Source organism: Epargyreus clarus, unplaced genomic scaffold (genome assembly GCF_041222505.1).
Source record: "Epargyreus clarus isolate Ecla_fem2 unplaced genomic scaffold, WU_Ecla_fem_2.2 ptg000011l, whole genome shotgun sequence".
In the NCBI taxonomy this organism is placed as follows: domain Eukaryota; kingdom Metazoa; phylum Arthropoda; class Insecta; order Lepidoptera; family Hesperiidae; genus Epargyreus; species Epargyreus clarus.
The window spans coordinates 9277590-9291599 of NW_027332219.1; the positions used below are offsets into that span (position 1 = coordinate 9277590).

The window sequence follows — 14010 nt, forward strand, 5'->3', positions numbered from 1 at the left end:
ACACGATAGATTTTTTTTACCTGTCTGCAAAAGGTAATTGTTTTCAAGGGTATGTAACTATGTGTATGTATTTCTCATTCTTTGGTACGCCTTAACGGATTTAAATGTATGAGATGTCGTTGCATTCGTCTAAGTTATGGATTACCACACTAATTTTACTTGTTTTGGAAACGTTACGAAAACGACTCTTTCGTTATTATGTGTTATACTGAACGTAGTCATCATTATTCTATGTCGTGTATATTACACAAAACGACTACTTTATGCTACAATATATTCGAGTGGCTTTATCTATATTTTTTGGTCTGAGTATTAAAGTAAAAATTAACTGATAGATATGAAGTATGCGCTAATTATGTTTTAACATATTTGTTTCATTTTCAATATTTTAATTGTAATGCCGCGTCCGAATATTTGCCAAACCTCGACAAACATTTACAAATTCAAACATGCGGATAAAGTGCTTAACTCAGTTTGTGTAGAGTTTTATCTCTTGTAGACGATCCAATGGACTAACAATTTTAATTGATATTCACGTTTGGTATATATTTAAGAAAACCTCATTACCAATGGGTAATAAGTCGTAGATGATAATCTCTTCAAGTCCCGTCTTTTGTTACTACACATATAGTTGAATGTGTTCGAAAATCAAATATTAATCATAAAGCTAATTAAAATAAATAAGTAACATAAAAAGACATAAATATGCCATCAAAAACAATGCTTGTGAAAAGATCCAAGTCTCGCCATTCAATTCTTTTACCGTAAAAAGTCTTGAGATCTATGTAATACCAAGCCGGTAATGTATGCAGTCCCTACTTAAGGGACCTTCTGTCTTAAGGTATTATCTCACTATCTAACCTAACAACATCTCATGGGACCATACCAATTTTTAAAATCTTTTATGTTCTAAATAAATTAACGTGGCAATCGTACTGCAAGTCACATTGTGTTTTCATCTTATCATATCGCATCACACAAGTACGATTGCCACGTCAATTTATTTAGAACATAAAATATTTTTAAAATTGGTATGGTCCCATGAGATGTTGTTAGGTTAGATAGTGAGATAATACCTTAAGACAGAAGGTCCCTTAAGTAGGGACTGCATACATTACCGGCTTGGTATTACATAGATCTCAAGACTTTTTACGGTAAAAGAATTGAATGGCGAGACTTGGATCTTTTTACAAGCATTGTTTTTGATGGCATCTCATTCCTTTTTGTAGATATTTCTACTCTTTTCCTTTCCGGTACCTTCCACTAGTTGAATCTCAACAACAGATTTTTTAAAGGCAATTAAATTGTTTAGGTAGTCTTTGTAGTTATGTAAATAATCTTGCCATTCATCATCACTTTCATTCGAACATGACAATAAATTAAATCTAAAAAAGTTACTATTTTGACAACTGAAATTATGCCCGTTATCCTCAGGAAAAACATCTTCTAAAAACATCTCTACTGATTGTGATTTATTTATTTATTTATTGGGATTTAACGTGTCTTCGTATTAAATAATCGACATCCCTTACTTTCTTCTGAATATCCGACAAAAATCATTGGTAATCTTTCACTGACTTCGTCGGACTCCGGTTTTTGATATAAACCACAGTATTTACTGCTCTTGCTCAAATTAGTTTCAATTTATAATAGACTTCTGACTTCTGAAATGAAATGAAATATTTATTTAATAATGATAACATTCGTTTTAGACTTCTCGCATATACAATAATAGTTATGTTAGCTGTTTCAACCACAACAATTTGTTTAGGGGTATACAGTATCGCCTTCTAATGTAGAATTCCATTTGTTGATAAGAAAATATTGAAAGCTCTATTACAAAATGTCGTCCCACCATCTGATCTCATACATTTGTTCGACTTGCTAGTTCCTTTTTCAACACTTTATATTTTTGAAATTTCTTAAAAACTCACTCTTATGTTTTAGAAAATAAACATTCATCGTGTCATTCGGGAATAATAGTCGATAAATAATAACATGTACCTTGAACCGTTGAGTGAACTAGCTTCCATGGGACTACATAAATCTGTATGTACGATCTCCAGTATATCGTTCGTTCGCGTTCAGAGGTTTGGAAATGGTTTCTTACTAGTCGTCATATCCGTCGGTAATGTTCACATTATCAAGACCAGTCATAATATTCTTTAAAATTCGCATATATTCCGGATTAATATGGGCTAGTCTCCTATGCCAATATTTATTTGACATTGTCAAATTACATATCGGTGATTTGACAAATTGTATATATACCATTTAGGTTGTGGCCAGTTGCGATGATAATATCCATAGAGTTACTAATAGTGTAACCGTTTTTCAAGAAATTAACAGTAAATCCTTTTTCAGTAAGTTTACTCACCGCTAACAAATTCATACTTAAAATTATTTATATTAAAAAGGTTTCTTATAATAATTTCCACGTTTTTTCCGGGTAGGTACTAACACAAAATAAAAACTAACACAGGTCAATCTTCATACAAAGTGGGCTGGAGTAACGCACACGTAGACACCACTTACCGACTCGTTATCTCGGGGGGACTCGAGCGCATACGTGCGCGACTGTCAGTTCATTTCTGACACGCGTTTGTAACTGTTTTGTACAAGCAATGGAGCAAAATAAAATACCCTAATTGTGCAATGGACGGTTGTTTAAATTCAACGTTAAACTGTGGATTTTCGTTTTTTTATAGCTATCAATTATCAAGCCACTAGGAGCTGATATTTTTGGTGATCATGGCAGGAATATGTTATAAAGTGGATATCTAAGCTCGATTTATATAACAGTTTCCTATTTCGAATCATTTGAAACGAACTTAACTATTTTTTTGTAATATTGCGTTGAAATGTTACGTACCTAATATTACGTAAGTTGAAAACATGATTTTTTGTTCGTATATACAGGGTGTCCCGTAAGTACCACGACAAACTTGGGGAGAACATAGGTGAGGGTCTGACCTCTCAGGGAAAAAAAAATTACCTTAGTAAAAGTGTCACCGTTTTTGCACTATCAATTGTTTTAGATTTTTTGAGAAATTCAGCCCTCTTCATCTTCTTTCGTTAACTGCGTGTACAAATTTGGTGATGCAGTATTTATTTTTTCTGTTAAATACTATCAGATAGTTGGTCTATCATATTGAAATGGAAATTGGTTAAAACATGTAAAGGAACCATGAAAAAATAGGGATATTTTTAGATTTTAATTTTATTACTATTTTTCCCTCAACTTTGACTCGTCGCGGTGAAAAAAAAAATGTACTGGACTATAAGTGTACGTTGCGCCAAAAAATATGTCCAGTTAATAGAGATTTGAAAAAGGTACACACTTACTATTTAAAGTTGATAAAAAAAAAGTTAAGGCCGTTTTTGCATGAAAGGGACTGAAACCAACTAAAACGTAATGATCGAGTTTTTATTTAAATTACGGTTTCTACCGAATCACAATGTGTCAGGCAGTACTAAATCACATTATTACCTAGTTACACACTTAAAAATATCATTCTTCATTTGTAAAAAAACAATTTAGTAACTAACTAGCAAACAAAGTATTACAATTTATTAAGTCAATTTTTACCTACTTTGAACTGTCGTTTCGAAGTGAAACTTCGTACATGTATGTAATTTGAATGACAATACCATAATTTGGCATCTTGGAACAGATCTGATGATGAAGTCAGCAAGTGCATGGTTCATTTCTTAGTAAATCCCTCGAGTCTGGGCTAAATTGGTAAGAGATCTACCATCCATATCCTGGCTCCATCATCAGATCAGTTCCAAGATATCAAATTATGGTATAGTCATTCAAATTACATACATGTACGAAGTTTCACTTCGAAACGACAGTTCAAAGTAGGTAAAAATTGACTTAATAAATTGTAATACTTTGTTTGCAAGTTAGTTACTAAATTGTTTTTTTACAAATGAAAAATGATATTTTTAAGTGTGTAACTAGGTAATAATGTGATTTAGTACTGCCTGACACGTTGTGAGTCGGTAGAAACCGTAATTTAAATAAAAACTCGATCATTACGTTTTAGTTGGTTTCAGTCCCTTTCATGCAAAAACGGCCTTAACTTTTTTTTTTCAACTTTAAATAGTAAGTGTGGTACCTTTTTCAAATCTCTAATAACTGGACATATTTTTTGGCGCAACGTACACTTATAGTCCAGTACATTTTTTTTTTCACCGCGACGAGTCAAAGTTGAGGGAAAAATAGTAATAAAATTAAAATCTAAAAATATCCCTATTTTTTTCATGGTTCCTTTACATGTTTTAACCAATTTACATTTCAATATGATAGACCAACTATCTGATAGTATTTAACAGAAAAAATAAATACTGCATCACCAAATTTGTACACGCAGTTAACGAAAGAAGATGAAGAGGGCTGAATTTCTCAAAAAATTTAAAACAATTGATAGTGCAAAAAGGGTGACACTTTTATTAAGGTAATTTTTTTTTTCCCAGAGAGGTCAGACCCTCACCTATGTTCTCCCCAAGTTTGTCGTGGTACTTACGGGACACCCTGTATATTGGTTTGTCTTTAATGCCATTTGGTAGGTTTATGTCTAAAACGGATAGGGCAAAAGGAATTGTGTAATTAGGGTAATCCGTTTAGAAGTTATTAGGGATTTTCTATTGTGAACATTGTAATTTTTTATGTGCTTACATATAAAAATTATTTTCATAGACATTTATTTATGCTCAATAAGGCCGAAAGGAGATGTTTCAAAATGTATGGGCTCCCGGCCACCTTTTGTACACTATATTAAAAATTAAGAAAACTTGCAAAGAAGGGGGTTAATTTTCTTCAAATCATGTTCGTTTAATTGTTAAAAAACAATAATTTACACTTAAACTTGCAACACAACAGTGGAAAAACATCATGGCGGTAGTGATTACCGTAATAATGTCATCTGTCATTCTATTTTAACTTACTATATACATTATATACTTTTTAATATATTTTTTACGCGAATGGGCGTAGATATATAAACATTGTATTGTGTGTATTGAGAAACAAGGCCTATATTTGATAAACATTAAATATATTTACTTTCATAAATCTTGACTTAAAACAAACATACCAAAATATGTACTTCTATACCAATTTATTTTAGTTAAAACATTTAAGTGTGTAAATAAAACAACTTTAAGTACACATTTGATCATATTTTACTTACTCTTCACTTAGATACATTATTTATTCATTTTAAATATCTTCCCTTATCAATATTTTCATCCTGTGACGAGCTCAGCCCAAACATCAAACAATGGGCATAATGTGAGCGCAACTACCTACGAGTACGGTTCGTTGCCCAGCGATGCAGTTGCAATAATAACTGATTATTTTGTCATCCCAAGAATGTCCTTGTCTTGCTAATGTAATTATCTAAAAAAGAGAAATGTAAAAAGATTAGCTTCTGTAGTTTAAAATTATTTACGATTATTTCACGATTAATACAACAACTGATGTATATTTTACCTGATGATATTGAATCCTTGTCAACACAATCCACAGCGATCGCACGAAAATCACAAGAGTCCATAAAACATAAGCTGGGTAAACAAGTAAGGTAGAATCACTCCATAATCGTAAGCAGCACAGAGCAGAAACATATTCAGGATTAAAAAGGAATCTTCTCATCAGTACCTACATATTTATTCAACGTTTACATTGGAGTCCACTATTATAATATGTATATATCCACTTTTACGCATATCAAATTGACAACTTCTTCTTTTTTAATTTGACATGTCACTTACATCTATAAAACCAGATACTATTTAAAAGGTGGTTTTGTTATTATTATTATAAATAATTAATTAAATTCAGAAATAATGACGGGATACCCAAAACAAAAGCCAGGTTGTAAAGTACTAAGGTAACAATAACTTTACGACAAAAACAGCGAAATACAGAATTACCGACATCCAAAGAGTATAGTAACCTATGTGTGGGGTACACATAGGTTCCCGACATCGACAGTTTTGAAAACTTGATATTGACAGTATTCCGCCATATTTAATATTTCAATGAGGATTGCTTATTTTAAATATTTTTAAACACGAATACTTTAGGTTATCAAAATATATGTGTATTTTTCTTCAATTATACAAATTATTCGTGTTTTTTAGTTATAATGTACATGAGATGGCCGAAAATGAAACATCTACTTTGCCTAAACACTTGTTTCCTTGGAAACAAACTTATTATTATTTTATAATGCGGTGACAGTTGCTAAACCTCACGACAGTTATTGTATTTTGTGTATGTTACCGTTAGATTGTAGAATACGTTAGCATACACATTAACTAGGCTTAAGATTAGCTAGAAAATATGCAGATTAACTATGTAGTTAAAATTCGAAACATCTTTTCAAACTTGTTCTTAGGGCTAAAACACATGCCTTTCTACGACACGACGACGTATCGTGACACATAGCGACATCGTGCCGCAAAGCGATATTGTTTCTTGAAAATATACAATGTTTGTCGTAAATTCATGACACGGCGACGCATCATGGCATGCACGGGTCGACGTCAAGGGGTGAAAATTGATACAATCTTCGTTTTGTACTTTAGGTAATGGGCAAGCTATCTGCGTTTTAACTGATTTAGGCACATTAGCTGTAACATCTAGTTTTTTCTCATGACATTTGTCAGAAATTCGGAATGTTTTTGATATTATATAACTTTTTAGGGTTCCATACCCAAGGGGTAAAAACGGAACCCTATTTCTAAGCTGTCCGTTTGTCTGTCTGACATAGAGCTCTATTTCTGGAACCTTAATAGATAGAAATTTAAATTTTTTACGGAATATGTATAATGGTGGCCGCTTTAACAATAAGTACTAAAAGTAAAAAGAAAAACTTTCAAAAAAGTGTGTGTGTGTCAGCTACGACGCACGATTGGAGTTTACTCCTTACGAACGATAATTATGATATATATCGAATAGAAAAAAGGGTAAATGAACGCATCTGCTAAAATGATAAGAGAAACAAACATATATCTGTAATTATTCGGATTATTAATATTACTTCAATAATGCGTATTACATAAAGTATGTTACAAAATAATATAAATAATAATAATAATATATAGATGTCTACAATAGATGCTACTATATGCATTTATTATACAGCATGCATACCCTGTACTCGGCAGCAGTATACAAGTTGTGGCAGAACTTCGTAATACGCAGGCGCGCAACACACACGTACAAACATACGCACACATTCAACTCTCAGACTGGAGGTAGTGAACTATACAGTGAGACTACGAAGTATCGCGCAAAGAGGAGACCCCGAGAATGAGATACGCTGTGTAATGTATTCCATCTCATTCTTTTACACGTTCAATCCTACAGATATACATATATGTTTGTCTCTTTCTACGTAACGCCTCAACTTTTCGTGTTACACTTGATTTTACTCCTCATAAAATTTCCGTACCGGGCCTTATAACTCAAATCGTTTCTTAAGGAGTAAACTCCAAAAAACTTTCAAATAAAGGAGAGTTGCCATGCAAGGACCTTCTTTTTCTTTATGAGGAGGAAATCTTCAAAAGGTACTCGACGACGTGAGAGTGACGCCGGGTTATGTGGGACTTTATCCGCACTAAAATCCTCCGGTGGCCGTCCTCAACGTTTGTTGGAGAACTCCGGGATCTCCGACTGAACGTAACAGAAGTCCTTTAAGCGCGATGCCCCGATCGAGCTGTGCCCTGGGAGAACAGTTTTCGCTCCTCCTAAACTATCCGGTGTTCACGACGGTATGCGACTACACATACCGCCGTCCTTCCCGGGGACACTTATTGGACGGTTCGAGCTCCCTCTTGCCACTCCCAACTCCGGAAGCCCCCTTGTAGTCGCTTCTTACGACAGGCACGGGATATCGTATCTAACCCTTTTTTAGTCCAGGAACTACAGAGACAAACATATAAGGACCTGCTATTTTTTAGCGTTTTTCATTTGAAATGTTCACAATGCATTATATGCCTGCTATAACATCAATTAGTAAAAATAAAAATAAAATAAACAAATATTTTTGTGGTACGGAACCCTCAGTGTACGAGTTCGATTCGCACTTCACCCATTATTTGAATTGAATTTAAATTGAAGTTGGAATTGAAAACGTCTTTTGTCTCGAGAATAAAAACAATTGACGTCGCCTATAATAGTAGGGGAGCCCAAGACGGGATTTCGAGAGTGACTCGAACGCGGCAGATTAAGATATGGGAGATACCTTACATCCTATAGAGTATCTTAAACTATCCATTTGGGGGGTTCAACCAGGGAAGTCCATCAGACTTTTAATAAAAAATCGTATTATCTATAGTAGCTTAATTACATGCTGAAAACAATAAATTTATAATCTGATGGTTTGAGGGCAGTAATAAGGATAATACGTTAGGGAGTAATAAGGTTGCAAAAAATCTATACCTGGACATACTCGAGTGCGGTATTTTTTTTAATACAAAGGAAATAATGCTAGAAAATATGCACTATCTGATAGCGCCATTTATTAGCATGGATCCCTGAAAAGTAATGGTGTACAACAAACTAAAGGAAAAGGCAAATTTTATGGAAAATACATTATTCTTTATATATTCTCATTCTATTTTTTTTTCAAATCGTCAGTATAAAAAACCCCTCCACTAAATCGTCAGATGAAGGGTTATGATAAGTAAAACATCAGCTGGAATTTCCTGTATAATAATCTTACGCCCTCAAGTGTGTCAAGATAACGTTGTTTTTTGCATTTTCGAAGAGTCACTGACAGTCTTTCGAATCGAATCGTCAGTCTTTCGAATGGGGGACTCATCTGGGGTAACTTCATATCCCCTTTGAAAATCTAATGTGCTGGTTATTTTTTTTTTCATTTTTACCTCTCGTATGGCTGTCCCCCTATGCAAACCAGCAGATAAACATATTTCCGGCATCAGAGATATATACTCTATCACTAACCTGCCGCGCCTTGAGTATGTCTGACTCTGCTTTTTACATTTTTCGAATCATCTAGAAACTATTTCCACGGTGAATCGAAAAATATCACACAACCTTTTCTTCACTCTAACGTGTAATCTACACAATCGTATACGTCCTATTGACGCTCGAGTTTCTACCAATTTAACATCATGGGCTCCCCTACTACTCGTACATTTCGCGGACAGAAACACAGATTCATTAACTGCAAATATAACTTTGTAATCCTATATTACTTATATAGGATACAAAGTTATTTAATGTAGTTGGTGTATCTAGATAACTGGACAGAAATTACAAAATATTTTAGTTTTTCCATGAGTTATATACTAAACACTAATTGTATTCTCAATTTCAACCTTCTATGTCTGCTGGAAGTGCCTTAAACTTTTGATGATCGGTCAGTCAGTCAGTGAGTGAGTGACAAAATTACGAAGTTTAACTACTTGTAATTCTTAAACTACTGGTTCAAATTGCATGAAATTTGAAATGTACCGTGTCTATACAATGCTTGCTTGGCTCCTGAAAATTCAGGCTTCTAGCTTCATATGCAACGAAGTTACAGGGGGTCAAAAATGGGCCGAATTGCTTCGGGAAAAGTATGGTACGGCCGTGCCGCTTCTTTTTTCTTTTGGCTCGACTTGGCGGAGGCACTGCCGTGCCTCCAGATTACTCAGCGACTTGCAAAACAAAGAAACTCGAATTTCGAAGCTCAAGAATACCAAAATTACAAAATCAGACGTCTGGCTGGATGGAAATGAAAAACAAAACGAAACAGCTCGATGAATTATGCATTCCGTATTTAAAAATTCAAACGCGGTTCGAAACGTCACATCACGTCTATTTCCTTAAACTAAGATACCTTTCAGATGGACAGCGTTTATAACTTTAAACGGGCGTTTCTATGATACGATTCATACCTTTTAAAATTTGAATTAGAAAAAACATTTGTCCGCCTACATAAAGAGCACATAAGATATTCAATATGAAAATATCCTACGTTATTTGTTTTAAAATTCTCTGCTAGTTTGAAAATCCTATCAAAATCTGTTCAGACGTTGTGGAGATAAGCCCGCTAAAACCTATGAAGATAATTAATATGAGTTTTGTTGTAAAATAAAAAAATACTACGTCAGTTTTTAATTATTTTATTAGTCATAATAACTGTTATACTGTTTACTAATTTGGTATTTGGAAACTCAGATGAAGAGCACACAGTTAAATTATTTTAACTATAAGAAATCCATTGAAAGTAATTCATTCAAAAAAATGTTATAAATATTTTCTCACGACAAACTTTCTATTTTCCTTCATAAAATTTTAATGTTAACCCATCCATAAATTATAACACAAAAGCACAAAAACGCGTCAACAAAGCCGCCGCCCGTCTAATGACACCTTTATACCTTACGACGATTTTTCACAGAGCCTTTATCTACGTCGGGTGTCATTAATAAGGCTCGAGTATCTACTGTTCATACTAGAGTCCTTTTATTATTTAAGCATTGGGACAATGTTAATGTTATCATCAACCCATTACTGTCCCACTGCTGGGCACGGGTCTCCTCTCAGAATGAGAAGGATTAGGTCATAGTCCACCGCGCTGGCCAAGTGCGTATTGGTAGACTTCGCATACCTTTGAGATTTTTTTTAAATCTCTCAGGTATGGAGGTGTCCTCACGATGTTTTCCTTCATCGTTAAAGCAAGTGATAATAAATTTCAGAAAACTCAGAGGTGTTCCTGGGATTCGAACCTCTCGATCGAGAGGATGAGTTTCAACCACTAGGCTCTCTACTTTTTAATGTTCTTGATTTTAAGTAGCTATCGCTATATTTTAGAAGGTGGTAGAACCACGTGGATAGACTCTCTCACCACCACCACACCTATTTCTGCCGAATAACAGCAGTGAGCGCTGCTGTGTTCTGGTTTGAAGAGTGTAGTAAGGGTGATATACTGTACGAGGCGTTCCAACTTAGTCCTCAGGGGTAACAACGTGTCTCTAAGTCACTCACACAATGTAAACGAATCTACTGACACCACAAATATTAAAATACGTCAAGCTCTTTGAGCTAAAGGGCGTTTCAGATAATAAAACATACATACATACATACATACATATGTACATTGTACATGAATACATAGATACACTCAAAAACATAACCTTATGTTGCCGGGCAAAAATTGATCCTAAATATTTTACTTTTATTACATAACCGTGTATACCAATATCTAATCAATGAACTACAACCTTTTCAGATTTTATGAAAAACATATTTCAAAACGGAAGAAGTTTGATAGCTTACTAACTAGTTTAATGGAAATTTATTGAATATTGGACGAAAAATGTTTTCGGAATCGGATGTTGATAATAGAAAATTGTTTTAGCAATATTTTAGCAAAATTATTCCACAATATGGAAACCTTTGTGATACGAATAGCTTTTAAATTCATGGTTTGACACAAAATAATTTTGTTCAAAAACATGTTATGTCAAATGTTTTTTGTTACAATTTTAAATTTTTGCAGTAAAATTTGCAGCTAGTAAAATGTACCAAATGGTAATTTATTTAAATAAAAGGTTAAACCCTTTGTAGCTCCAGAGGCTTTACCGTCACACCTATTTCTGCCTATTAACAGTAGTGTTAGGCGCTGCTGTGTTCTAGTTTGAAAGGTGTGGTAAGGGAGACAGACTTTTCCGAGGCGTTCCAGCTTAGTATTCAGGGGTAGCGGCGCATCTGTTTCCCACCTCAGGTAGGAATCTAATCCTATCTGGGGTTGAATACAAATGTCCATGTCAAATCAAATGAAATCATTTTTTTGTATTCAAAATAGGTTCTTTACAGAGCACTTTTTGAATGTCAATACAACTACCACCACTTCACAAGGTGTCTCGTTATGGAGAAGAAGCGGCGAAAGAAACTCCATAACAAAATGGGCCCACTCCATGGGCGGCAGTAGCCACTTACGATCAGGTGGATTGCTCGTCTGCCACTCCCATATTATAAAAAAAAGTTTATCAGGTCACTTCTATTTCATACACATGTGTTTTCATACAAATTTGTTAAAAATAGCAGCGAATTGAGGCGTTACAAAAAAGTTACATTATTTTTGTACGATATTTTCGTTCAATCACATCTCAGCGGTAGAATCGTATTCGGTGTAACTGTTGATTAATTTTTAATTGGAATATATGCTTCCATTTTTATCGTATCAATTTATTTCCGCGGCGATTTCTGTTCCACTTACGGTCTTCGAAGCCTTAATGATGTTTTTATTTACCTGCAACAAAAAAATATAAATTTACAATAATTGCAAAAAAAAACATATTTTATCTATGTTTTGTATTTTCCAATCCCATGACTCTACAGAAGGATATTTGGGAAAAAAATATGGTAGGACTCTTTGTGGTTGAACTTCCGAGGCATCACCGCCACACCTATTTCTGCCTAATAACAGCAGTGTTTAGCGCTGCTGTGTTCTGGTTTCTTCCTCAGAAGTCCTCAGAAGTAACAACGCGTCCAGAAAACCTTAGGTAGAATCTGAGCTTGATTATAAATGTCTATAGACGCCTAGACGGCAGTAGCCACGAGCATACAGTTCATAGTATTTCGGTGAACTGATCTAACTGTATCAGAAAATGAAAATGAATAAATGATTTATTGATTCACAATCACATTATGTTACAATCCGTATTACTGGGTACCCCGCTCAAACCTCCTTGAATACAATTGAATTAAGTAATAATATATGTAGTAATAAGTAAGTAATAATAACAAAGTTTGGTATAGCGAGTGTGTGTTTGTGATGTTTGAATGTGCGTGTATGTGTGATGTGTGCATGTGTGTTTATGTGTGTGTGTATAAAATGAACTGCATGCTCGTTTCCTATTTCAATTCCAAACGGAGCCACGTTTAAAATAAACAACAAACGATACGTTTCGTAAACGGAAGTACCTACGTTTACGTCGATCGTAGCCGGAAGTGGCCCAAATTGGCTTACAACGCTAACAAGTTAAATAAAACCTCCGTAGGGCGGGTAAGGGCATCTGCTTTAATATTACATCCCCCTCAAAGGGATAAAGGTTAAATCTTCGAAATAGGTTAAACGGAGTTCATTAAAGTTTAGCATTTTTGCAGTGATTACTTGCTATTCGGCAAGTTACGCTGGGAGTCCGGGGTTCGTATCCCAGGTCTGATATCCCCCGTCTGAATTTTCGAAATTGTATGCGGATTAGAAAATAATTATCATTTAAACGCTGTTCAAAAACATTGTGAGAAAAACTACTACTTGTGAGTTTTGTAAGAAAATTAGGTGTGTAAAGCCTATTAATTCTTACTTAGCATGATAGACTCATTACTGTCCCACTGCTGGGCACGGGTCTCCTCTCATAATGAGAAGGATTCGGCCATAGTCCACCGCGCTGGCCAAGTGCGTGCGTAAAACTTTTGTTTTTTAGGTTTCTCAGGTTTCACGTTGTTTTCCTTCACCTTTCAGCAAGCAATAATTAATTTCTAATACGCACATAACTTTGAAAAATCAAAGGTGCCGGATTTGAACCTCGGACTCCTTGATCAAGAGGCCGAGTTTCTTAACTACTAGGCCAACACAGCTGTAATACTTACAGAATTATAATATTTCAGAAACTATATTATGTCTACAGCCTTATAGTAAAACTATTTTGTTGTTAATAAGACCATCACTATAAACGGTCTAAAATTCCGGACTTAATTACAGCTTGAATAAGTCCGGCCCTATTCAACTTTAAATGCGTTAGGGCCGGACATCCGTTTTAAAATTCACATTTTTGCTCGCATTGGCCCGAACCCGTCGGTAACATAAAAATATAATTATGAATAATGGGTTCAACCCTTTTCGGTGAGCTAATGTGGTAAGGAAATAAAGATGAAAGGATATTTATATTTTTTAGGGAATGAAATTCATATCGTCAGGCTGTCTGCAGTCTTATTTCCAAATACCGTACCCTTAGTATGAGTTTTTACGTTTTCAC

The 14010-nt window shown here is 34.5% G+C and overlaps 1 protein-coding gene and 2 long non-coding RNA genes across 15 annotated transcripts in view; all 3 read right to left on the bottom strand.

Annotated features, from left to right (window-relative positions):
- Positions 1-14010, bottom strand: part of nrm (neuromusculin) — a 524966-nt gene that overhangs the window by 397047 nt on the left and 113909 nt on the right. The window lies entirely within an intron of this gene.
- On the bottom strand, positions 1466-2452 carry LOC140745948 (uncharacterized). Its single transcript, XR_012102722.1, has 2 exons — positions 2005-2452; positions 1466-1664 (listed from the first exon to the last, which is right to left on the bottom strand). It is a non-coding gene; the product is annotated as an uncharacterized LOC140745948 (long non-coding RNA).
- Positions 5173-6389, bottom strand: LOC140745949 (uncharacterized). Its single transcript, XR_012102723.1, has 2 exons — positions 5501-6389; positions 5173-5407 (listed from the first exon to the last, which is right to left on the bottom strand). It is a non-coding gene; the product is annotated as an uncharacterized LOC140745949 (long non-coding RNA).